This window comes from Pinus tabuliformis, chromosome 9 (assembly GCF_031772625.1).
Source record: "Pinus tabuliformis cultivar Carrire ecotype Pingquan chromosome 9, CPIR1, whole genome shotgun sequence".
In the NCBI taxonomy this organism is placed as follows: domain Eukaryota; kingdom Viridiplantae; phylum Streptophyta; class Pinopsida; order Pinales; family Pinaceae; genus Pinus; species Pinus tabuliformis.
This window is the reverse complement of record NC_142307.1, coordinates 495,603,371-495,630,708: the sequence shown is the minus strand read 5'-3', so window position 1 is coordinate 495,630,708 and position 27,338 is coordinate 495,603,371. Positions and strand designations below refer to the sequence as shown.

The 27,338-nt window shown below is 35.5% G+C and overlaps 2 pseudogenes; one reads left to right on the top strand and one right to left on the bottom strand.

Annotated features, from left to right (window-relative positions):
* Positions 1-234: 234 nt before the first annotated feature.
* LOC149149370 (putative inactive purple acid phosphatase 28 pseudogene) lies at positions 235-5,219 on the bottom strand (annotated as a pseudogene).
* A 177-nt stretch (positions 5,220-5,396) lies between these two features.
* Positions 5,397-8,853, top strand: LOC149149369 (uncharacterized; annotated as a pseudogene).
* Positions 8,854-27,338: the final 18,485 nt, after the last annotated feature.

The window sequence follows — 27,338 nt, the reverse complement described above, 5'->3', positions numbered from 1 at the left end:
TATGTTGTTGATTAGGCCCATAGTTGGTATATTCCTCTTAAGAACATATAACGTGGATTGCTTAAAAAGAACTAAGAACAAAACTGCCAACCTAAACATGAAAAATAAGTCATTCTGGATTCTGAACTTTTGTGATCGCCCAAATTCTGAACTTTTGTGACTGCCCAAAAGATTAATGGACCAGTGACACACCACTGCAGAGCTTGAATTGAACTTTAACATACCTACTTTCAACTATTTGCTCCATAGTGTCTGTTCATCAATTTTAGTAAATGCTGTATCATCTAAGCGTTTTTCCAAGTTTTTATACTTGTAACACCTTGCCATGTTTTTTCACCTTTTTCAAGAGTAGCCATAATCACTCTGGCTCGTCTTGACCATCCTGCTTTTCCATAAGCATGGTAGCCAAATCCACCCCCATAACACAGCCAAATTCCCTGATATTTCCCACAAAAATCATTGACATGGTCGTGACCTGTGAAGGCTGCCTTGATGTCCCCAATACTTACAAAAGTGCTCAAGACACCTGAGTTTATGGAAGCACAACCCACTCCTTCCTGCATTTCACCCACAATTTCTGAACCTCCAAGGTACCATTCCTCATATAGAGGAATATGGAAAAAGCCAAGAGTTGGAGCTGGATCAGTCTGTGGAGCCCATCCACTTTTATATGTATCCTGCCAACATCAAAATAAAACAAAATATATGCCTACAGTGAATCTTTTTAGCCCTCTCATGTCCAAAATATGTTCTAAAATCAAAGCCTCCAGACAAGTATAATGCAACACTATATAGGTGACATGTGCCTCTTCAAGACAATTTTAGATTTGATAAATCGGGCTGGAGTGGCAGAAATATGTGTTCAAAAAGCATATAAAATACAGTATACCCTTTCAGAAAACCTAGCTGTAATAGTGCAGAAACATCACGGAGCCAAGCCTGTTGGCTTTCTTTGATCCACCCATAGTCAGAAATTCCAGGAACAATTGACTTATCACCACTATCCAGAAAATAAAGATTGAAAACACTCTTGTTCTCTAGCTCTGAACCTAAAGCACCTTTAATATCTATAATATAATTTCCAAAACCATCAACTGTAAATCTCTGTCTGTCACTTGGATTATCAGAAAGAGGGTTGACCTTGGAAATGGAGTAATCCATGACAGATAAATACAACATCAACTCTTCACGGGTCATGGTAGATTCCTGGTCATGATTAACACTGCTGCCCAAGGAAGCTTGGATTTTATTGCAGGAGCAAATGCAACATCCAAGGTCAATTTCTGGTGCCATTAAAAGTATCTAATGTTTGATCGAGTCAGGATGTTCCATACGAGAGTTTCAATCCTCAACCCTTCACCAAGAAATTTAAACCTAGAACCTGATAAAGATTAAACCCCACAAACAAACAAAAATAATTTTCACATTTAAATATGTCTTGTGCTTTAAATTCACATAAACATGGTGAAGTTTTGCTTCTGTTTGTATATTTTTCAACATCACTTGATAGTCACGTAATGCTAGGGAAAATAGAAAACCATCAATCAACATTTTTAAAAGTCAGTCTGCAATAAAAGAACAGGGTGGTTCCATGAAAATAATGAATGAGGGAATTAAACAATTGTCTAGACAAGTCAGTGCAACTTGACAAAATGACTCTTGCTGCCTTTGAATGTGGTAGAAGATTATATATTTTTCAACATCACCTGATAGTCACATGATGTTATGGAAAATAGAATACCATTAATCAACATTTTTTAAAGTCAAAGCCTGTAATAAAAGAACAGGGTGATTCCATGAAAACAATGAATGAGGGAATTAAAAATTTGTTTAGGCAATTGAATGCAGCTTGACAAAATGACTTTTCTTATCCTTGATTGTGGAAGAAGACGCCATATTCAAATTCACTATGAATTCAATGTCCTCTTCAAATACACTTAAAAATGTCTATTATCTACCAAAACTGGTGATGTGGATGCGTTAGAGTACATGCATCACTTCAGAGTAACAATTTAATTGAAGTCTACAGAAAAGAAGAAACAACATGATGAAATCATGTTTTGTATGATGCTTTGTCAATTTTTCTCAATGCATAAAGAAGCGTAAGTAAATTCCCCCTCCTGGCATGCCTGAGAAGGAAGAGTAGGAAATTTTGAATTTATAAAGAAAATGCATGCTTCTTTAGATATTAAGATGGACAAGATTATGAGGATCCCCTATCCCCCAATTGTAATAGAAAAGTTGTTCCAAATGTTGTTGATGAAGTTCAACCCTTAACAAGTGTAGTGTGAAGGAACCATTCATGTAGAGTGGCTGAATAAGTTTCTTGTGATGTTATATGACAAATGGCTTTTTTGTCACACATAAGGCATATACATGAATCATGCTTTGCTTAGACAATGCTCTGTTAGTCTAGGGTTATGTGGTTTTTGGTGTATGGACAGTCAGTAAGGATAAATATTTTTAGAGTTTGCAAGCAACTCCAATAAAGTGGTGATTGCTAGATGTGTTTTTTTGCAGAATAGTTTCTAGTATTGAAAGTGTTCCAGTGTAAATGAACACAAATTATCTGCTTTTTTGAATTATATATGATTGAAAAACATGTTGAGTATTAGGAAATAGATAATTTTCTACTTGTTTAACATGAATTTATTGTTATTTTATTTTTCAGGTTTTGGAAGTGTAAAAAATGGTGCAAAAGTGGCATTTATGCATTGAAGTGTCTTGCTTTCCAAATCTAGGTCGAGCAGTTATTAAATTCATCCTTTACAATATGGCAACAAATCATTTATTTCATGGAAAGAGAGAAGTGCCTGGAATGACAACAAACAATGAGTCATATTACATTGCCCTTGTTGAAGGGCTAAAAGAGGCAAAACAACATGATGTCAATGATATGAAGTCTTCACCAACTCAGAGTTGATATGTAATCAGATAAAAGGCATCTATCGGGTTCGGAAGGACAATTTACAACCTCTTCGTAAGGAAGCAATAAATTGGAGTTTTCAATTTCAACAATTTACCATCAATCGCTTTGCAGATATTGAATATATGTCCACTGATATAATGACTAGAGAATTTTTAAGCACATATGTAGATATCAAATATGACATAGCATCACCATCCACTCCAACAAAAATCATTGATCACCATCAATATAGATCCCCATTGTGCGAATGGGTTGTTGCTATATTTTTTCTAGGGCCTATCTTAGCATGGTTCTTTCACTAAAGAAGACCCTGTTATTGTTTTATTTTTCCCCAACATGCAATGATTACGGTTTTTTGTATGGGAGACAAATTTATAGACAAATGTTATATATTCCATGTACATGGACAAATGTATTTTGAGAAAAGTAACTGGTTCATGGTTTTTTGATTATCATTAATACATTATGGTGTTGTCTAATCTTTCCAAACACCTTCTCAAATCTTTAATTCTGGAGAGATATTGATATGCTATGTGATTTGTTCGTTGGTTGTTGATCAGTGATGAAAGGTTTCTTCACTATGTTTATAAGGGATTTATTCTTAATAACACTATTATTTCTCAATCACCCAGTCATCTTCCCGTCTTCACCTTGGATTTCATCCCAATAGTTTTCCCAGATCACAACTCTATTTTGGCTTGACTTCTCTGTATTTCAGATCTTGTGCTTGTGGATTTATCATGATAGTCAGGACCTAGTCTTTTTAAATCAAAGGAAATCTTTCTCATGCTGAGTGTGTCATAAGTAATGAAATATCAATATTTCTCCAAGAAAGCACATCCATCATGATGGTTTACTATGCTAAATCTCCCATGTGACCACTCCACTTCCTCCAAATCTTGCACTAGTTTTTCCTCTACAAAGGGATTCTTAGATAAAAACTAGAAAATATGAAGTTGGTGTTCTAGCTATTCTTGTAAGAGAGCTAAGAGGATTTCTTGCAATTAGCGAAAAGAAATAGTACAAGAAACAGTACAAGAAACAAACTTCTACATTTTCTGTCGAGAATAGAAATTTGTTTAGATCCTTTGCATTATTTTATAAAATGTGGATAAATATAGGGTAGTTCTGGTGTTTTGACATTGCTGTAAATTATGTCTGAGCTTAAAGAACTTAAATTTTCAAAATTTCGATAAGGATCTTAGAGGCATCTTCATAAGCATCACTCTATTTGTGTGATAAAATAAGCTCTCACATCACAAACACCAAAGAGTGCACGCAATTACATTCAATGATACAACTGGTCCTTTCCGAAAAATGTCCAAGCCATGTAGTTTCGAAGATCGTAAATGTTTAACCAAGATGGCAAAAAGTTTATTAAAGAACTTCAAAAATATAATTCTAACTTTGTTATTGTCAAATTAGATTTTCCATTCAAAATAAAAAAAATTAGGTATTATTGAAAGTAATCAAATCCTTTCTGCGATCTTTAGAAACCTGAAAATCAATTTGTCTAATGCTGTCCATATTGTTAACAATTTTGATATGATGTGATAGTTATCAGATCTTATGTTTTACAAGATACCAAAAGTTTCATGACAGGATTAAGAAAGTGCATCATATATAGCTTCTATTTATATTTCAACCATTCTTCTCATAATAAGGAATGAAAACAATTAAGAGAGAGCAAAGCAAGAAGAATCAAGGGCAACACTAATTTTGTTGTTCATTCTCAAACTATTTGTGAGAAAGTGAAACTAATGGTGAACAAAAACCATAAGCATTATGGGTAACACAAATTCTTCCATCATGATCTAAGTGATATAAATATTAACACCACAAGCATGATTAATGATAAAACCATTTCAATGATAGTCCAAGCCATAGAAAGTTAATTACTATTTCAGAGAGACATCAACAGGTACTTCATTCATGCAATGATTGCATAGCAAACGCTATCTTACTAGCTTATTACACATGCAAAATTGTATTGCAATCATTAAATATTACAAACTATATTACAAACTAGTAAACCATCTTATTTCAGAGGCTTAGAGATCATTCTAACCTCCCTCAAAATTCAGTTTATAGCCAAAAACTTACCTTTAAGAAATATGATAGATATGACAATAATAAACATGGACAATCTAACCAGTGCAAGCCACACAACTCCATACTGCCCTATAAAATGCAAGCAACGATCATGCAAATGCAAAACTATTACAATATCCAACGACTGTAGTGGAGCGATCTTAATTACTTTTATGTCAAAGGCCACGTTCTGATGCATCAGCTCAATTTTTTACAGGTACAAAAGAGCACCATTAAGTCCAATTTATTGCAGGTACAAAAGACAGTTAGGTCTAGACAGCCCAAATGTAGCAGTAGCAGTCTCATGGCTGCAGTCTGGAAATTCCACTCCGAGGAAGAGGAAAACTCAATTAGTGCATCCATAACTTCATGAATTATGGTTCCAGTGCCTATGGAATCCCAGGTGATTTTCCAGTATAATTGCTGAAGGAATAACTTTTCAGCCAAGTCCTCTTCCTCTTTCCAGTTCAGTTGTTTGAAGTTTCAGCCATTTCGGATGAGTAGATTTAATTATTCTACTCTTAGGTCTAATATTCTGATATGATTTCAAAGGGTATCTGTATGTTAATTCATCGATAATAGTTGTATGTTTGATTATTCAGAATATTCACAAATTCTAATTTGTAACAGTTGATGGGTTTCATGTGGAGGAAGCCTTTTTTCTCCCTTGATTAAAATGTGATAAGCAAGTAGTCTTCCAAAGTCCTTCACCCGTTGGGTGGCAAAGACAAATTTTAATTGAAAAACACTTTTTATTAATATTTGTGTTCCTTTAATATTTTAATATTTGAAACATGTTACTCTCTGTTATTTGCAATATTAATTGCAACGTTGTGGCAATATGTGTTGTAGAGACATATGTGAATATGCCTCCATGTTTCAATTTTTGCATTATTTATAGTTTTTTTAATATTTGTATTTAAAGGTGAGCATGTGGTTTTAATTTTTTTTCCCTTAAAATGGCCTTCTTTCAGGGTTACATCTGTGGTTGTACTAGAAATATCAAATATCCCTTCTACTGCATTGACAGTCTTACGAAGCTTTCAAGTATTCATGGTCTTTCTTGGAGAGAAATTGCATGTTGATTTCCTAAGTATTGTCATGTTAGTTATGGCGAGTATTTTGATATGCCTAAGTTAACCCTCTCTCACTAAATTTCTCACGGTGAGAGTGCTGTGTGGTGGGTAAACCTCTAGCTGACAAAAATAGAGACAAAAATATTTGTAGCATATAACACTATATCCTGTTCTCTTTGATTATAATTTTCCCTGCAACTACTTGTAGTCCCTCTTTGATGATGCGGTTGCTATCATATTTTGGTCTCTAAAGAAATTAGTGTCAGTAACAGGATGAAATGAATTTGCAACTTATTTTAAATGATCACCCAAAGTCCTAAAGAAATCTTGTGCAACGGTCCTCTGCGATTCATCCAACTGATTAACAGTCTAGAATCCCTAAACACCTGTAGCTAAGAAACATTGTTGTTCAGAGCACATTTGAGCAGAAACCTTAATGTCATGAATTCTTCATAGTTGTTCTAGCTCCCAATCCTACAATCGTCTCAACAATTTGATTTCCAGACAAATGCAAATTACTCACAATAGTCCCTTTTTCTGAGGTTCCATCAAAGAACTCATAAACTTGTATTTTATTGATTACCAAATAAATGATACTACGTGTTAAAAAATGCCATGGATTTTAGACAACTGACAGGTCTTCTTAGTCAACTGTGAATTTAGGTCAGAAATATAAGCAAATTGAGTGCTTTCTGTTATCTTTTTTCTGTGTGTACATAGATAGACAATCAAGTCTAATGGGCTGAGTCAATCCGACTTGTTTGACTTGCAAGTCCAAGACATGGAGGCTTTGGCTCCACTCAATATCTTCAGAGCAACGTCAAATTCAAGAGTCCACTTGGACTTGGAAGTTGATGAGTCTTGTAATATCAAGACTCCATTTGTGACTTCCATGGGCACTGAAAAGATGCAATGAAATTGAACATAAGATTTGTGTTCTGTAGTTCAATGCATATGAGCAAGTATGCAGTTGAATATAAAAAATGTTTCTATAATTGTTCTCTTCACATAAAAGGCCCCAAACATAGAAATAAAATAAAATTATACTGGGTTGCTCTTATGGACCTAATTTTATAATCTGAACTGTAACTGAAAAATATGGTATGAATCGGCTATCAATCGGGGCTCTATTGCCACTGTTATTAGCCAACAGGGAAGCCTGATAAGAGAACTGAAATTTGAAATATGGAAATAGTTTTGAGAATCTGGATACTAAAGCAACCATAAATTAGGAAATTCACAAGGTAACTAACTACAACAAAATTCAACAGTTTTTAAGAGTACTAACAACAAAGACATGAACAATAGTAACAACTGGGAAATACCAGAGATTTCAATGAGAACTAAACACAGACTTTGAATAACAACGTAAATGTTAGTGGGAAATAGTTTGTAGCTAAACATCATATAACCCAGGAAAAAAGTATGTCAAACGGGTGTCAACTCGGGCCAAATCCAACAGTATCAGAATACCAGAGATTCAATCAGAATTGAGCATAGACTTTGAATGGCAGAAGTATATCTTAGAAGGAAATAGTTTATGGCTGAATATCATATTAACCTAGGAAAAGAATGTCTTAGGTCAAATCCAAGGCAGTATGGAGGCTGTTTTTGGCCCAAATAATCTCTTTCAAACTAGAGCACACTTCACAAAAACACCCATCTTAATGCCCAAGAGCCATTTGTAGCTAGAGATCTCACATTTTTTTAGAGAGGTACAATCCTTGATGACTCACCTTATGAGTGGGATATACTAAACATTGAATACAGGTGGAGTTGCAATGGATCTCATGAGTGAGAGGTACGTAACTGTGAGCATACATTAGTAGCTTTGTATGGTAAGAAAATAAAATAAAAATGCTCCCAAGTATAATGATCATTGGAAGAGTAGGTTATTTCTAAATATCGCAACAGTTGCATGTTTTCAATTATAAATAGCATAGAATGGCAAGGCATTCTTAGATCTTGTAAACTTATTTTTACAGATGACTTTACATCAATAGATGAGCTATGATAAGGGAAATTTTGCAGGATAGATATGATTTTTGTTAGGCTTGTTTGATTTTTGTAGTTTGAAGTGTCTTTGATTGTTATAGTAGATATTTATGAGATGCTTCATTTTTAGTCTCCTAAGCATGGCACAAATCTATCTATGGCTACTTCTGAAGCCTAGGAAAATTTCTATTTTAGCCAAATTTGACATGTGGGAGTCTTATTCAGGATGTTGGGGTATGGCTGGATGAAATTGGTCTTGGCAGTTACGGGTAGATTTTCAAAGAGAATGGTGTTAATGGAGAATATCTGGATAGCTTATCAACATTTACCACTGAGCAGATTTTGCGGTTGATTAGGCGGTGTCACATGAAATGGGGGGTTTTATAACTTTGTGCAATGAACTTCGACATATTAAAGGTTAGTGCCATCTGATATTATGCTTACATGTTAAAATTGCACACTCAGGACTATTGGTCCTCCATTACTAGTTATTTTCCTGTGTTATTATTGCCAACTACAAAGTGCATCTATGAATGTAAAGCTTTTTATATGTCCGTATTTTAAGTTTGGCTTGACTTGCTGATTCTGATTGACCTGTGTTTTGGGGCATGTGTTGCTTGTTTCGCTCCAGTGGCATGCTTGGAAGGTGAGCAAGAAGTTCGTAGGCCTTGGTGGGCACCCTCCTGCCTCTTAGCAATTTTTGTTAAGGTTGCAAAGCATAGTCGACAGTCTCGAGTTGTGTCATTGAAAGTTGACCCTTGAGATTGGCCAAGAAGATATGCTTGGGAAAATTGATTCACATGGAAATGGTGTTAACGCATTTGTTTATGTATTCTTTTCATCCTTGTTGCAACCTTCATTTTGCTTTCCAAGGAGGCAATTCTCTATTCATGAATCTCAGATGTGTATAGACTCTATAGGGACTTCATGCATGTCATATGTCCCCGGATGCTGAGAACAACATATTTTCTATGACATTTCCCAGTGAAGTCTAAGTCAATAGAAATAGTTCATTTTTCATTCTCTTATTTGTTGCATCTTGGATTGTTATTTTGTTGGAGTGGTTCTTAAGGTGGAGGTATATGCACACTAGAAATAATGGAATTATGATTTTATTAATACTACAGGAACAACTTCAACTTATTAGAAGCGAGTCTGATGAACCCATCTCCAAGATGAGAAAATCAAATGGTTAAGCTTTGCATTATATAGTTCTCCACGTTTTCAAATCCATAGCAGACCTGGCCCTTTGTAACCCGTGGGCTTCTTTATATCTTCGACTCTTACAAAAGTCGATGTAGGCACTGAATTTTTACAGGATATTTGTTTAATCAGGGTAAATAGTAAATGATTCTTGTGTTTAGTTTTTCTTCTACCACATTTTAATCACATTTCTCAATGGAGTTTCATTGCTGAAGTTTTATGCATTGCATTTTCAAAGCTCAAATGAGATCTGGCACTGGTTTTCCAGCCATAGGCTTGAGTGTTCCTTTTCCAAAAGATGTTAAAGTAGAAACTGAGTTGATACATTGTGTCTAACAATTAATGTCACCTAATAGTAAATGCTTCTAGACTCTAGTGCAACTGCACTTGAAGCATATTGATATTTCTTGATGGTGTCTCATTGTTGAGGTCAAATATTATTGAGGCTAACTTATTCTTGGTGTATGATACTAAGGAAATTGCACAGATTCATTTGCCTATTTTTCTCCATTAAAGTTTCTCAACAATGAATCTTGTTAACTTTCGATAAACAAATTATAGAACAACAAATCACAAATATAACCTTGTACCACATCCATGAAGGAAATATTTTGTGAAAAAACTATATGAAAATTACCTTTCAAGTATTTGCAAGTTTTTTCGTCACAGAGGTCAAGTCAAACTTAGTTGGCAGAACATCCAGTTCTGTAGCAGTCCAAGTTATAGAATTGTTATTTCAACATGGAGTTTTTAATACACCCGCTTCACTTTTTCTTCTCATGAATAAGGAGCAGTTAATGTTAATGCCTAGTGCTATTTGAGATGTATCACTAAAAGATTACTAGTTCATACCATGTCCTCTCGTTTGATGTTGTTGCAAGTTGCAAAGTAAAAGTTTTATATCTAACAGAAAATGATTATCTACTGTGACAAACTATAAATTATAGCTCCAAATATGTGAGAGTTCATGTTCATAACTTTACAGACAATGAAAGTCTCTTGTTCAGTGACTTTTTAATTAAATAGCATGCTTATTTTCTCCAGATTTTTACTCTAAATGTGTTTTTCTGCTATTAGTTATTTGGCACTGGCATAGGTTACCGGAGTGCATAATTACTAATTCATTTAGTGTCTCATGATATTTATCACAATTTTAGAACATATCTCTCTTGAAAGAGAAGACTTTTCTGTAAAATTTTTATGTGAAATTCCAATTTTTTTTCTAACTTCTTGAGTGAGGTGAATCTATTGAATATTCCCATAAAAAATGAATTAAATCTATTACCAACTAAACCTTGGCTCTTGCACTCTAGAGTATACATTCAATAGTGTGCAAATGCATTACTGAAGCCCTACAAATTCAGTTGAGGAAGGAGTGGCAGAATGAGCACAAGATGGGAGAAATATTGGTGAAGAATTTATTAGGTGGTTAGAAGCACTGGATGCTAGATTGTAGCATGGTGATTTTGAAGAGGGACAAGAGAACCATGGAGCTCAAGTCAGGGTAATTGATGTTGAGAAATGTAGCTCAGACAAGAACTTCCTACACAAGCTTCAGTATGAATGCGGAGTGAGTGGTTTTAGACATTATGAGGAATGATGCAGAGGACAAGATGACATAGTGAGACCTACAACAGAGAGCAACAGAATCTACAGAATCCCAATCCTGCAATTGTCTCAACAATTTGATTTCCAGACAGATGCAAATTACTCACAATAGTGCCTTTTTCTGAGGTTCCATCAAAGAAATCCTAAACTTGTATTTTATTGATTACCAAATGGAGTGGAGCTGAACATAAAAAGTTTAGAAATATAACAGATTGCTAGCAAAAAATTCACTGCAATGGATTTCATTATATTCAATTTATTACAAAATGCTAGAACTATTTCCTGAAGACTGTGGAAACTGCCACAGTATTGAATAATAATTCCCTTGTCCTTCCAAAGCATCATTTCATGTAATGATGCTTATACAGAAGGTAAATTAATCTATCATAGCTCTATCACTTGCTGTACAACTGGAAGTCAGAAAACCATGGACTAGATAAAATGCAAGCCTTCAACCATGACCATCACTTCCATGATGCGTTTTACAACAAAAAATATTTGTATAGATAAACATTGTGTGCTTGGAAAAATACCACATTGTGTGCTTGGATGAGAATTGCATGCTTGGAAAAATACCACATTGTGTGCTTGGCTAAGAATTTATGTCTTCCACATTCAATGCATGGACAATCCTGGTTGGAAGCAGAACTATAGAACAACCTAAAAAAAAAGAGAATCCACGTTAAAATTTTGAAAATTAATCAACACCATCATTATCCTAGTAGATCATAAACTATATGTGACCAGGAACATCAACACGCATATATACACGAGCACACAAGATCAAAATAAACACTTTCACTGAACACACAACTAAAAGATAACAACCGACATTGATTTCTGCAATAGGACAATTAACACTTTATCACAAGCATAAACATATAGAACATTGTTCAATGAATATCAACAAATCATGAAGAGGGCATGTTCAAAATAACATAACAATCTACTATGCTATCATATACTATTCCATGAAGGCAAAATCAGCTTGATGAAGTCATGAAAATCCAACGAGATCTCTGACTAGAGGCAAGGAATAAAAAATCCAACAACAAAAAATGCAATGATAAGGTTCAAACCTCATTGGCCTTTCACCATCTAACCATAAATTTATAAAGATGTAAAATATAAATATCTATAAATCTAATAAACATCGAACCATGAACATAGGTATGAGAACATAGTAACTACATGTTTAAGTATAAAAATCAAACATGTTGCATGAACATAAATAAGTAAAGAGATTCTATTTGACAGCCAGCATGATGGATAGGGAAAAAATAACAGCATGAGCATGAACAGATTATGAAAAAGGTATTTTCATAACAACATAACAATAGGAAAACATAAATATACTTATCATATGAAAAAGGGCCACCTGACGATGCCATGAAAACCTAGCTTATCTATTCTTTGTGCATACCTCATTGATTCCCACTAGAGTTGAAGTCCTTCCATAGATGATCAGTCATGGTAGAAGATGATGCTTCTCCACTTATACTATAGTTACTTAGAAAAGTGTCAAATGTTATCGCAAAGAAATTTTCTAGAGCATCAAGGTATATGTGCACACACAATGAAAGAGTGTCAAATGTACTTGGCATGGCAGGTAAGGTTGGATGGTCTTGCATCTCCCTTTGGTCTTGGGTTATCGCCATGGTTGGGGATTGTTGCATTGCTGTAAAAATAAACATACCACATGTTAAAGAATGGTGATGATTAAATACTTAAATCTAAAACCATGACTCTATTCAACACATGAAACTAACCTGGAACCATAGACACGACATTATTTGATCGATGACGTCCTCTCTTATTGAGGTATCGAAACTCAAATGGTTCATATTCTGATGGATCAACATTTAAATCAATTTCCAAACCATTTTTTTTCTGCTGCTTCTTCTTTTCTTTGTGGGGCTAAGGAAACTCTTTTTCCTCTTCAAAGATGGATCAAGAGAACCCAATCTAGGTGTGAAGTCAAAATCAGTAACGTGCAAATTATTGGCTTCATCCAACATTTTTTTAAGCATACCAGTCAACTGGATTGTCTTTGTCAAAGTAATAGGAGGGATATCTAAAATGAGACATGTATAGCTAAACAACTCTTCCCTTGCCAAATGAAGTGCCTTGGCATCTGCATCAACAACAGTTGTGGCCATAAGAGTAGCATCGACATCTGCATCATGGTTTTGAGGCTCTATATTGATCTCAGGTGGGTCATTGCATATGTTATCCTCTGCATGCTAATGAAGCAATGGATTTGAATTATCCGAGTGGAAGTACAACCAATTAACCTTTATGGCAGGCTTGCAAATGTTTCAACGTATAGACCATGGACATTCACACGTTGCAAAATCCTTACGATACTAGGTGACAAGGTATTTTTTACCTCGATCTATCTGACTTCTCACCCAATAAGCACGAGTTATGCTCTCATGAGGACAACAATCAGTATCCATAATTTTTCTTGCTCGTTCCACGGATGATTCTAGCTGCTTTTCTCTCTTATAGTTGTTTAGAAATCCTTCTTCTTTTAAGATTTCCTTGAACCGATAACAAGGTTCAATTGTTGTTAGTAGCATATGCAATAACCAATCCATCCTTCGGGCACATTTTTTCCTTCTATCAGATAGAAATGTTGTTTTTAGGTAACAATGGTATGACTCAACAACATTATTGGTCTCCTGATTTGCATGAGGAAACTCCCAACAACCTTTCACCCACATACCTAATTGAAAATAGAACGATGTCAGTCTCACTATATCACCTTTATAAAAGAAAAAAATGCATATAATACGAAAAAAATGTTTACTTACGAATCTTATCTCTAGTGACCCAATTCTTGTTGAAATAGTCTAAAAACTTCTCTTCATTTGCAAACTTGATAAAAAATTGATTGATTGCATCTTTCACTTCATAATTGAGAGTGTGTTTCATGATGAAACCTAACTCACTGAACATCTCCTTGGCTTTTATGGAACTAGTGGCAAACCGATTGACATTTTTCAGCCAAGCCCTCCATACATGCAAAACGCATAAGATCACATCACAACCTATGATCCTCCTGCCATATTCAATGCATTTTAGTGTGGTATTTTTAGAAAAAATGCAAATTTGGTTATATCATGACAATGTGAAAGCTACCTCAAGGCACTGATTTCAGCCAGTGCATCATCAACCATGAAAGCATTGACTTTCCAATCAGGATGGGCTTGGAAACGCTTGTGCATGAGCTGCTCCAGCCATATTGCAATATCATCTGATGTGTTTCGTGATGCCACGACCCATGCAACAGGCACCTTGCTTTGTTGTTCATCAAATGCCACAAGTGTATACAAATGATACTGTCATTTTCAACATTACATAAATTCAAATACAAGTTATTAATTATTCTGAATGTATACAACTTAAATAAATATATTCAATAAATCATTGGCATATGACTTAATTCGTATTTATTTGTGTTAAATGTTGAATCCATGGCTATTAAGCTATTGTGTGATAACTTGACTATTGTCTCCAACATCCACTTTGTTTGAATCCCTATTATAAAAGGGACCTCCACACCATTGGGCTTTTGGCAAAAGAAAAAATCTTCCTGATGCTTTTGATACCAAAGGTTTACACTCATTTCATCCTTTTTGTGAAGTTGATAATTTCCCTTCGCCAACCTATTATAGATGTTTACATTATCTTTTCTGCATAAGAAGAAATCTCTATCTCGAGCTGCCACATCGATGTCAACATGTCTTTTAATGTGGGTTCTATACATTACATCAATAGGCACTCCCAAAAAGAAACAATGCTCTACATATGCAACAACATCCCTTGACAGCTTTGGCCTATGCAAGGCCCTGGTCTCACCTGAAGTGTCACATTGACCATGACAAGCCCAACCTTCCCTATCTTCATGTTCATACATATTGAAAGTTAATATTTCTCTATCAGGAAATTCATGCATAACTTTCACAATAAAGTGGCATTGGCAACCCCTCTTCTGCACAAATGAGGTCCTTCGTTTAGCTGAAAGATTTCCTCTTTTGTCCTCTGGGCCAAATGAACAATGATAACTACACAAAAAATTAAATTGTTAGTACATACAAAGAAATATAACCATGGTTTCAAAAGATCTAAACAATACATATTTTAAATACTCACATATCATATTGCAATGCAGTAGTAGCTCTTTCTTTTGGTTCTTTTTTTGTTTTTCGTATGAATTTACATGGAGCAATAGGATTTTCTTCCTCTCCTTTGATAAAGTCAGCAACTCGTCGTAATGGGATTACAACAACTCGATCAATACTATTGTTTTTTCTATTTATTTCTGCCCAAACCAAGTCTTTACTAGAGAACGTCATTTTGTCTTTGAGGTCTTGCACCTCAAGATCCATGATATATTGCCATTTGCTTCACTTGTGCATTTTGAACTGATCTGGTCAAACAATATGCAAGGACATCAAAACTGAAATTTTAGTCTTAGCAAGTTATCCAACATATATATAAATATAAAACCTCTTTTATGCTTTTTTTTGAGGTCTAAAATATCAATCACTCAATAATGAAAAAAATAAATAGCACACAAGGATGCAAAAAATTTGGGATGCAAACATTTCCTTTAAGATGTTGCTTCTTTCCTCATTCACTTTGAACATGGCATTCCTAAAATAAAAGATTCATTTGACAGCATGAATAGATGCAATCCAATGAATGTTGGCCATGTTTTTTTAGGGTGACCATTTGCTAAGCAGGACTAGACTTGAATGAAAGGGCTTTCTACAATGTATGTTTACATCACAACCCTACTAGTACTCTGTGCACAAAAGGATGACTTAGAATCCAGGATGACTCAGAATCGAGAATGACTTATTTTTCATGTTTAGGTTGGTAGTTTTGTTCTTAGTTCTTTTTAAGCAATCCACGTGATATGTTCTTAAGAGGACTATACCAACTATGGGCCTAATCAGCAACATATTTTGATTTTTAGAACATATGAAAAGTGAGAATTACCAAGAAAATCTCACAAGCAAAATCTCACTTTTTAGAACATATTTTGGACAAAATCTCACCAACCATCATATATGGAGTTCAAATTAAAAAAACCAACCATCATATATTGCTAGGTTCCAAAAAAACTCATTTAAAAAAAAAGACCCACAAAATCTCCTAATTAGTTCAAATGCACAAAAAAAACCAAAGAATCACCTCATCAGTTCTAATGAAAAAAATCCAAAAAAACCCTTAATAAACTTAATAAAGATGAAATGGAACATATGTATACATGTTATGAATTATGACTCTATTTATGCATAATTTAAATGTAAGTCTAGTTACTAATCTGTTTATTCATAATTTAAATTCTGCATATAGTTTAAATATGGTCATATGGTCTGGTATATGTTGTTGGAAGCTTTGATGGTTGGTTGAAAAGCATGATTTGATTTTTCCATATAGTTTATGGTCTGGTAATATGTTGTTGGAGGCTTTGGTGATTGGTTGAAAAGCGTCACTTAAATTCTCCATGTATAATTTAAATATGATATCTGATGTGTACTCCAGGAAGCTTTGGTGGTTGGTTGAAAGCTCCGGAAAGAGGCTTTAGATGTTACAGTTGAGGAGATTTCAAATTTTGGTACATACCCTTAAGAGTTCAGGAGATTTCAAATTTTGGTACATACCCTTGAGAGTTCAGTAGATTTCAAAGATTTCAAATTTTGGTACATACCCTTAAGAGTTCAGGAGATTTCAAATTTTGGTGCATACCCTTAAGAGTTCAGTAGATTTCAAATTTTGGTACATACCCTTAAGAGTTGAGGAGATTTCAAATTTTGGTACATACCCTTAAGTAGCTAAATAGTTATAACTTTGTATAATGCCTTCATCTAATTCAAGTTAAATCCTAAAGAGAGATATAATAATAATGAGAACTGTTCATTACATTCTCCTTTTTATTAAAGCTTAACCAGATGTTCACAAGATTTTAAACACTATTCCAAATTCTACAAATCAAACATAACAATCCCCGCTCTCATCCTCTGTATAGAACCATATGACTTTCAAAAGAGATTATCATGGATCTAGAAAATCTTTAATTTGATACCAGGAATCCATTTCTTGTAGAATCATATGATTTTCAGAAGAGACCACTCATCTTAAGATCTAGAAAATCCATTTCCTTCTCATAATCCCCAATTTCCCATACAAATTTATCACAATATGCTTCTGCTCTAGTGATATGGTTTCCTTGCTTCCAAATATGTGAAGCTAATTTAAAATTTAACATGATGTTTAACTGTGAAAACCTACATACACTAGTGGCTTCCTTCCTACTCTTATATCAGTGATGCCTTTTAGCTCTAGCAGTGCAACCATTGGCTTCCCTTCCTTACCAGTTTGGTAGGGCTATAAACTATTAAGATAGGCCTGAAAATTGGCTAAATCTAAATTGCTATTCAAGCCCAACTTTGGACAACTATTCAAGCCCAACTTTGGTCTAAGTACAGGCATGGATCAGAGAATTTGACACTAGTAAAACTCACTCAGGAAGAGAATCTGAGTTCCATTATTTGAACCCTAAAAGTTCAACCCTCCCCACTTATTGGGCCTACAAATTCATTTCTGTAATCCAGAGAAAATGAACATGGTACTCAATGGTTTCTTGTGTATAATTTTGATACATGCAACAGTAGGTGAAAAATATTTATGCTCTCACCTTGTATGGTTATAGCCAGTGACCCACCATTAAATCATGTTTGCTATAATTGTCACAGATATCTTGTTTGTGTAGAGCTCTCCATCTTGTTTATGTAGAGCTTTCCATTCATTGGGCCTACAAATTCATTTTCTGTAATGCTAAAGTCTCTCGTGAGTGAATAGGGTATTCAACGGTGTGTGTTGTATAAATTTCAAATATTCACCAGAATTAAAGAAATATTCACAAGAATTAAAGAAATATTCACCAGAATTAAAGAAATATTCATGCCCCAGCTCGTATGGTTACACCCACCATTAAATTGCATTTTTATGATTGCCACGAAATACTTTGTTAAGCTCTGTAAAACTACTCCCATTAGTTTTATCCATGGTTTTTTTTTACATAACTCTTGTTGTGTGTTAATTCTTGTAGTATTAAATATCCTTTGTTAATTGAAGAATGCTTATAAAAATAAACTCCTCTTCCATTCATTTAATCAATTCACTTATATTATAGCTTTTCATTCATTTAACTTGCTGATTTGTTGAATTAATTCACCTGGTTATTGGATTAATCCGATGGTTTTATATATAAATCTATTTTTATTTTAACCCTCATATTTCTGTCTGTTAATTAAAACTCCAAAACATTCTTAACAGGTTAATAAAACCCATTAAAGGAACCAAGTGTGTGTTGTAGAACTTTCAAATATTCACCAGAATTAAAGAAATATTCATGCCCCAACTCATATGGTTACACCCACCATTAAATTGCGTTTTTATGATTTCCACGAAACACTTTGTTAAGCTCTATAAACCCATGAAGCTTTGAGGTAGGGCGCTATTCCATCATTTGAAAAAATTCAGACCATCATTGAACTTTCAGCCTTATGCTCCAAATTCCTATAAACAGACTGAACTAATTACATCCTAATTACTATGTGATTGCTTCACAGGCAACCAACTATGGGCCTAATCAACAACCAGTTGATTTCCCCAGAAGATTCCAGGCATTCAGGGCTATCTATAATTCCAACGCATTCTCTGAGATTTATTTGAATGGCATCAAATAGTGCTATTCTATTCTATGATAAAGAAAACATTTTATTCATTTTTGTATACAAGCCGCAGCAGAAGAAGAAAGTATTTCAACATAGATGCAAACGCAGTTACTTGCTTTAGGTATCCTTTGTAGATTATTGGTGGGTGCAGCTCACACATTTCATAAATGAGACAATTGGACATCCTCTGACCTCGAGGACAAGTGGGTTTGCAAGCTACACGGTGTTTGGGAGCACAGAGAATTTGTGTATATATCTATTAGTACATATAACCAGGGAGTGGGCTTGACGTGTTGAACCTGCCTGTTTTTCGCTTGAGTGGTGCAGATGGTGAGCTGTAGAGTGTCAGAGTGAGATTTTCATTGTTCTGGTCAGCTGCAGGCGCGAGTCGAGCCCGTTCTGAGAGTTTTCCGCCTGTTTTGGTGACCTGGTGAACTGCAGGGGAGGGAGCTGTGGAGTGCCGGGTCGAATTGGTCAGGAGCAGCCCATGGAAAAACCAAATTTGAATTGAAAGGTGAATTAACTCCCGACAGCAAGACAACGATGGAAGTCAGGGCTCCTCTAAGACGTAGTTAATGTAGAAGGTGGCAGAGCTGGGCGGAGCTTGTGGAGGGTGGCGGAGCTGGGCGGAGCTCGCGGAGGGTGGCGGAGGAATTGCCAGCAGCTAGAGGCGAAGGTTTTTCTGGGCGGCGATGGAAACCGGACAATTCCTCTGCCTTGTTAGACTACTCCATTAGTAAAACCCATAGATATTGAAAACCAAAAGCATACCTGCTTCTATCCATAAAAAAATTTCGAGAATTTCATTCTAATGGATCAAGAATTTCATCTCTATTGATTCTTCTGCTCAACATAACAACAACAAAATAGAATCGCCAGGATAAACCATGCAAACACTCTTTTAAAAAAAACATAAATTAAATTCAAAATAGAGAAAAACACAACGAAAATAAAACACTGTAAAATCCAAAATGCATGGCCATGCAACAAAGAAAATAAACTTGAACAAGAAACAAGGCAAGCCAATGCAACACAAAGTATTGAAGAAAATGATGAGATGAAAGTGAGAACGCGCTCTGTGAGATGCTTAATACTAATCACTGCTTTCCAAAAGCCAGGGAAGAAGAACAGCAACAACCACTGGTAGGGAAAAAGCAGTAAAAGTATCTTCAAGAGTGACATAAAAGAATGGGAAAAAGCAGTAAGGCAACTCAACCAATATTTGGAAAAAGCAGTCACATTTCAAATCAACGGTTGAAAGTGTCTCACCTAATCCAACGGAGCAGGGTAAAAGTGTTGACGATTGTTGATGCATAGGAAGGCCTGTCGGCCTAACCAGCAATGAATAACTATTATCTCTTACCACATTTAGGCTTTTCAGTTGTATTAAATACTATGGAAACATATTAATTAATTTAATAGTGTCCACTGTGTGATGGTATATGAACGACAAGGTAATTCCATCATAGAATATAAGACATAGGATCTTCCTAACAAATTTAAAAAGGTCGGTAATACAATTTATGAACCAATTGATAACTTGTGTTTTTTACAATTACCTTAACCAATGGTCTGTCAATGGTCACAAATACAAAATATTCAAGTCAGTATCATCCCCTCTGTTAAGATCACTTTCTTTCTCAGATAGTACTCCCTTTGTGAGGATACAGTCTCCATTTTCATTCTAAACCATTACTAATTTTCTATAAGTAAGATAGGTATCAGATTCATTTGCAAATCAAAAACTTTCTGGGTAGACTACATGATGCTCACAATTTTAGGAGTATGGGAATAAAATATATACAGAGCTGATGGATGAAAGATAGATTTTGGAATGATAGGGCTTGGAATAAGTGAGAAGGAATCCTTCCAAGGGCTTCATCGCGATGATGGTAGGACGGTTTATAAACATACATTTCCCTTTTCTTGACATAGCATCTGTAAAGGATGTGAAATGAAACTTCTCCCTCATTCCCCTATGTCAACATAGTTGCAAGTAGCGAGATATTCAACAGACAGTTACACTTCATGTTCTGCCTTTGCTGCTTAACAATAGAATAACTCTTAGTGAGACCATTTCATTAATTTATCTTAAGACCATGGGGATATTTTAATAATAAATCAGGGAATTTGAAGATATTGTTTAATAAGTTTCAGAATCCAATTTAATACAAAATTTAAATAGCAAACTCGAACTAGTTTTGTAATTGGAAGCCAGACATTTCGGAAGATGTAGCAGAAATTCATTACAATTGCTGATAGTAACTTAATAGCAATATTTGCATTTAAGCAAATAATGAGAATATATTGTGCGGACTAAAAAGCAGGAAGGAAATATGGTTACACATATATTATCATGGAAATCTCAAGTTGTTTTAGTGTTCATGTATGAGTTTACCATGCCCTGTTCTTAATAAATTGAATCGGATATTCACACTTTCTGTGTCATGAGGCATAAAAAGAACCCATAAACTCGACCTGAGTAAATGCGAGATATATGAAACTGCATTTACCACAAGGTTCTCTTGTGTAAGACTAATGGAAGAAACAAAAATATGGAGCAGCTTTCATAGACAACTGTAGAGTCCCAACCTAAACAATTATGCAAACAATATAATCTATAATTACTATTATCACTTACTTTATCAAGCTTCTCGAAGGTGTCTGCATGGCGTGGAATCCACCCTTTGATAGCTTCTCCAGCGATAGCTGAAAGCCAGGCGGGCCATCCCGCAGCAACTTGCTCTCCATGTACGTGCTTGGGAGGATTGCTCAACCTCGAATTGGGCTTCTCCCTCCACCTCTCTCGTGCTGGCTCTGCCACATCTGCGGCAATATCAGCATTGCGTTTACTCCTCACATTGGCTCCCTCTTTCCCCTCTCCAACTCCATTGGAGACTTGAACATTCTCAAGCTTCTGGACATAAGCATTTGACCTTCTTCCAGATGTAATCTGAACAGGCCCTTGCTTAGGGCTTGCAGGATCTTCCGCCGGGGCTAGAGCTAGCTACTTGGCAAATATACACGCCATCCCTCATTCGCCGCAGCTCACAAGACCTGTTCACAGCTATCCATAACTTAATTCGAACAACATAGTATAGAATACAGAATCCAATCCACTATTTCAAACCCTAATCGACAAAACCTCGAAGTCTAGAGCCCGATTCCTTGTTATTTACACTAAGGCAGCTCACATGAATTTTTCACTGGTATACCCGGCTCAATTTGCAGAAATTCATAAAGAAACAGAATCTGATCCATTGCTTCAAACCCTAATACACCAAGCCTCAAATTCTAGAGCTTGATGCACTGTTCTTTACACAACGACAGCTCATGAGAACTGTTCACCGCTATCCACAACTCAATACGTAGAACATCATAAATAATAGACAATCCGATCCACTGCCGTGAACCCTAATCCACAATACCTCAAACTCTAGAGCCCGAGTCAATGCTTGTTTTCAAAATAGAACCACGCAAAACTTATCCACAGCTATCCACAGCTCAATTTGCAGAAATTCATATAAAAAACACAATTCGATCCACTGCTGTAAATGTCGAGTGACAAAACCTCAAAATTTAAAGCCCGGTTTGATGTTCTTTACATTTAAACGCGATCTATCATTCTACACTTATGTATTGGGAAAATCATTGCCACTTCTTCTGCACTGAACACGAGTTACAAATATTGTAAGGCCTGGCAGTTTCCCTATAAATCTAGATTTCTTGGCATTGTAAGCACACAATTTTGGTCCCAAAAACTTTCACTCTATTACAGAGACGATAGATAATCAAAAGACCAAAAAAAAAGAAAAAACCAATTTACCTAGATTCGTAGTGCGGGATTCGAACCTGCGACCTCGACTCAACTCGGGATGGATGAGCTTGCGATTTTCTCAGGCATAAAATTATTGAAAAAATTAGGTTCCATGCATAGCCATTATCTACCACGCTGCTTTTCCCTATACAAATTTATTAGTAAAACCCATAGATATTGAAAACCAAAAGCATACCTGCTTCTATCCATAAACAATTTCGAGAATTTCATTCCAATGGATCAAGAATTTCATCTCTATCGATTCTTATGCTCAACATAACAGTAACAAAATAGAATCACCAGGATAACACATGCAAACACTCTTTTAAAAAAAACATAAATTAAATTCAAAACAGAGAAAAACACAACGAAAATAAAACACTGTAAAATCCAAAATGCATGGCCATGCAACAAAGAAAATAAACTTGAATAAGAAACAAGGCAAGCCAATGCAATGCAAAGTATTGAAGAAAATGATGAGATGAAAGTGAGAACACGCTCTGTGAGATGCTTAATACTAATCAGTGCTTTCCAAAAGCCAGGAAAGAAGAACAGCAACAACCACTGGTAGGGAAAAAGCAATAAAAATATCTTCAAGAGTGACATAAAAGAATGGGAAAAAGTAGTAAGGCAACTCAACCAGTAAGGCAACTCAACCGATATTTGGAAAAAGCAGTCACACTTCAAATCAAAAATTGAAAGTGTCTCACCTGATCCAACAGAGGAGGGTAAAAGTGTTGACGATTGTTGATGCATAGGAAGGCCTATTGGCCTAAACATTTGGGATAAAAGACATTAAATTTTGTTATTAATTGTTTTCTTTCCAATAACAAAAAAATTTGGTATTAATATAATAAAAAAAATTATTAAAAAAAAATAAATATGTTATTTTCATTTTTATAATAATAATAATATCAATTCCATATCAATTCAGTTAAATTCCTCCATGTATTTTACTGAAATTGAAATTCGAATTCTCCTAATTTAATTAAGGAAAAATTAAATTAGGAATTTCATGCTGCATTTTCACCATTCCCTCTCAACAAGAAATGGATTATTTGATACCCCTATCTTGCCTCTATGGAAATCAATTTTTCCTCTTAACAAAGCCTTTGTCAAAATATATGCATCATGTTCCTCTATACGAATGTACTCCAACAACATGATCCTCCTCTGCACACAATCTCGTAGATGGTGATACCAGATGTCGATATGCTTGGATCGATCATGAAATATAGGATTCTCATAGAGTTTGATACAATTGTGATTATCACAGTAGATCACAATAGGATCCATCGTCTGATCAAATAACCCGATAAGAATTTTTCTCATCCAGATCGCCTCACATGTTGTTTTACTTGCAACCATGTACTCTGCTTCTAATGAGCTGAGTGCAACAAATCTTTGCTTCCTGTTGTACCAAGAAGTAATTTTTGACCCAAAAATCAAAATTCCTCCTAATGTTCTCTTCTTATCTGATGGATTCCCCTCCCAAGTACATTTGTGAAGCCTTGTAGCTTCATTCCCGGTGTCTGTTTGTAGAAAATACCAAACATAGTGGTTCCTCTAAGGCATCTAAACACATTCTTTGCTACCTTCTAATATAGTTTGGTTGGATTAACCATTACTTGACTAAGTTGGTTAACTGCATAACACATGTCTGGTTGTTTATTCACCAAATACATGAGTGGACCCACAAGCTTCCTGTAGATGGTAGCCTCCACTAGTTCACTTCAAGTAACATCTTCCTTCAATTCCTTGCTAAAGGAGTCTCCATGGGTTTGTTGCTCTCCATGTGGAACTTCTTCAGTATCTCATTAGAATACTTTCCCTGAGAGACAAAGAGTTCCCCATATCCTTGCCATACTTCCATACCGAGGAAATAATAGATGAGCCCCAAATATTTCAACTTGAATTCTCTTAAAATATTCTATTTGCAAGATTTGATCAGCTTCTCATCACCAATTAAATTAAATCATCGACATATAATACTATAATCAATACTTTACCTTCAACAACAATATGGTAAAGGTTTTCATCTGCTTCACTTTTGGTGAAGCCCAACCCGGTGAGATAGTCGTTGATCCTGGTGTACCAAGCACAGGTTCTTGTTTCAATCCATGCAATGCTCGCTTGAGTCTGCACACATGCGACTCTCTGTCGAAGGTCTCAAATACTTCTTATTGCTTAATATACACCTCCTCCTATATCACTCCATTAAGGAATGTTGTCTTCACATCCATCTGATGGATCTTCCATGTAATCTGTGTTGCAAGTGCTAGAATTGATCTGATTGAAGAGTACCTTGCTACTGGAGAAAAAGTCTCCTCATAGTCAATTCCCTCCACTTGAGAGAATCCCTTGACCAAAAATATGACCTTGTGTTTCGAAATTCTTCCATTTGTTGCTTTCTTCACATTGTAGATCCACCTGGAACTTACCAATGACTTGTCCTCTGGTCTTGGGACCACTTCCCAAACACTATTTTTGATAATGGGATCATATTCCTCTAACATGGCTTCAACCCATACTAGTTTCTAGACTAGTTCCTCGAATGAGAATGGGTCAGTCTCTATAATCTCACTCATCAACATTATGTAGCCAGTGTACCGATCTGGTGACCTTCCCTGCCTGCGCTGTGATGTGGGTGCTCCCACATTCTCTCCAACATCATGAAATAATCTGTTAGCTTCCCTGGTGCACTTCCTTGCATCTCTAGATGCCTTTTCTTGAGTGGGTGTCTCCACTCTCTGCTCCTTTGCTTGTGGCTAGTCCATAGCTTCCTGAGGTTATACTTTTGGAGATAAAGTATCCTTAACTGAATGCAACTGAAGCTCCCTCTCAAGAGAAAACCTCATTTCCTTCTCCTCATCAAACTTCACATCTCTCCTAACAGCTTCATCCTTAGAGATGACATGTACACATGATAGTTATGAGGTGTTTTAATGTACCCCACAAATAATATGCCCAACTCAGCTCTAGGCTCTAGATTTTTCCTTGCATGCTTTGAAACATTATAGTAAATTGATGATCCAAAGATCCTGAAGTGTGACACATTTGGATTCTTCCCTTAAAAGAATTCCTTTGGTGTACTCATGCCAAGAATCTGATGAGGTTCTGGTCATGCAACATGGGTTATGTATCTCCCACAAAACTTCTATTCTTTCTCTCAACCACCCCATTCTGCTGTGGGTTATGGGGTGCTATCAACTCTTGTCGAATTCCTTTTGCACAAAATTTCTTGAACTCATTCGACACATTCTCCACCATTATTGCTTGTGAAAGCCTTTACTTTCCTACCAATCTCTTTCTCAATAAGTGATTTAAATTCAACAACTTTTTTTCAGTGTGAAGTACAAAGATGAAAGGTTCAAAATAGACACCATAAATGCATTGAATGCAATTCAAGGTACAAGTTTCTATTTCTTTCTTATGATTTTGTTTCTTCTTTTGAGGTTGCAAAATTTTAGTAAGTTTGTAGATCAATTCCAGGTGTTTATGTAGAAAATGACAACAATAAGGGAAAGTTGTGGAGAGACGCCACTGTGGCTGTAACTGGGAGGTAAGAACGTGAGATTCCTGGCAAGATTTTAAAAGTATTTAGATCCTGTCATGAGGTATCCCAATGGGTATTCATTCATTTTTCATTGAATTTAATTTGATTTTCTAAATGGTTTTTTGACTTGAGTTCTGCGCGTGAATCATGGCACAAAAATTGGTATTCAAAGTCATGTTCAAGGACCGCACACATCAAAACAATGTCCTGAAGACGGTGAAAGCACTGAAAGGTACATGACTATGTTTGGTTATTATGAATTGGAGTTAGTCCAGGATGTAATAGCCTTAGTAAGTTTGGAGATCCAATATTGTAGGTGTTTTCACTGCAGAACTAGAGCATTCGTCCAACAAAGACTACAGGACTAGTAACTTTACCCAAGCTCTTACAGGACTCTAGAGAGTTTGTCCAACCAAGGCTCTAGGAAATATTAACTCAACCCAATATAAGAAAACATGAGAACCAATGAAAAACACAACAAGGAAATAAACCCACAATCACCATGGTTATCTAGGAAATGGCAAGGCTAGGTAATCCACTGTCAATCTAGGCAATCCTCCATGCCAATGACAGATCATGACCAAGAATATGCATGCAAATGCCATGCATGCCAGAAATATTGAAGGAAACATACATGCAACTCAGGACCTACAACAAATCTGATGTAGCTGTTGATCCTGATGCCCTCTTGCACTTTCCATCCTCCTCCTTTTCCTTCTTGCTCCAAAAATCCAAGTATGCCACACCAACCAAGATTGCTCCAAGAAACTCTAAGTCTCCAAGAGTATGAGAGAGAGAGACAATAATGAGAGAGATCCAAAACTGAACTAACAAAAGGTTACGAACTGATCCTCATAAGCATTTTTATGGATGCAGCCTCTGTTTTCTTCATTTTCCATTATTTTCCTTCATTTTCCTCCTCACATGCAACCTGTGACCTTTCACCTCCTTTTCTCCTAATTTCCATTATTTTCATAAATAAATGTGCCAAAAATGCCATTTTTCCTTTCCAAATCCTTAGCCTTTTCCTTTTCCAATTTCCTTAGCCATAAACAATCAAAAGTGATCTCCATCACTAGGATTGTTCCGAACATTAAGCTTGGAATAAGTGTCCCTTCATCCATGGTTATTATTTTACCTTTATTAAATCTTATTACATGGAATTTTCACCAGGGTTGTTACAAAACCCTCCCCCATGGGGGAACATCGTCCTCGGTGTTCAAAAACACCTATAACCATAAAATTGTTGTAAGAAAAACATATATTTTCATTGGACCTTTATAACTTAGCTCGTTATCGTATTTACAAT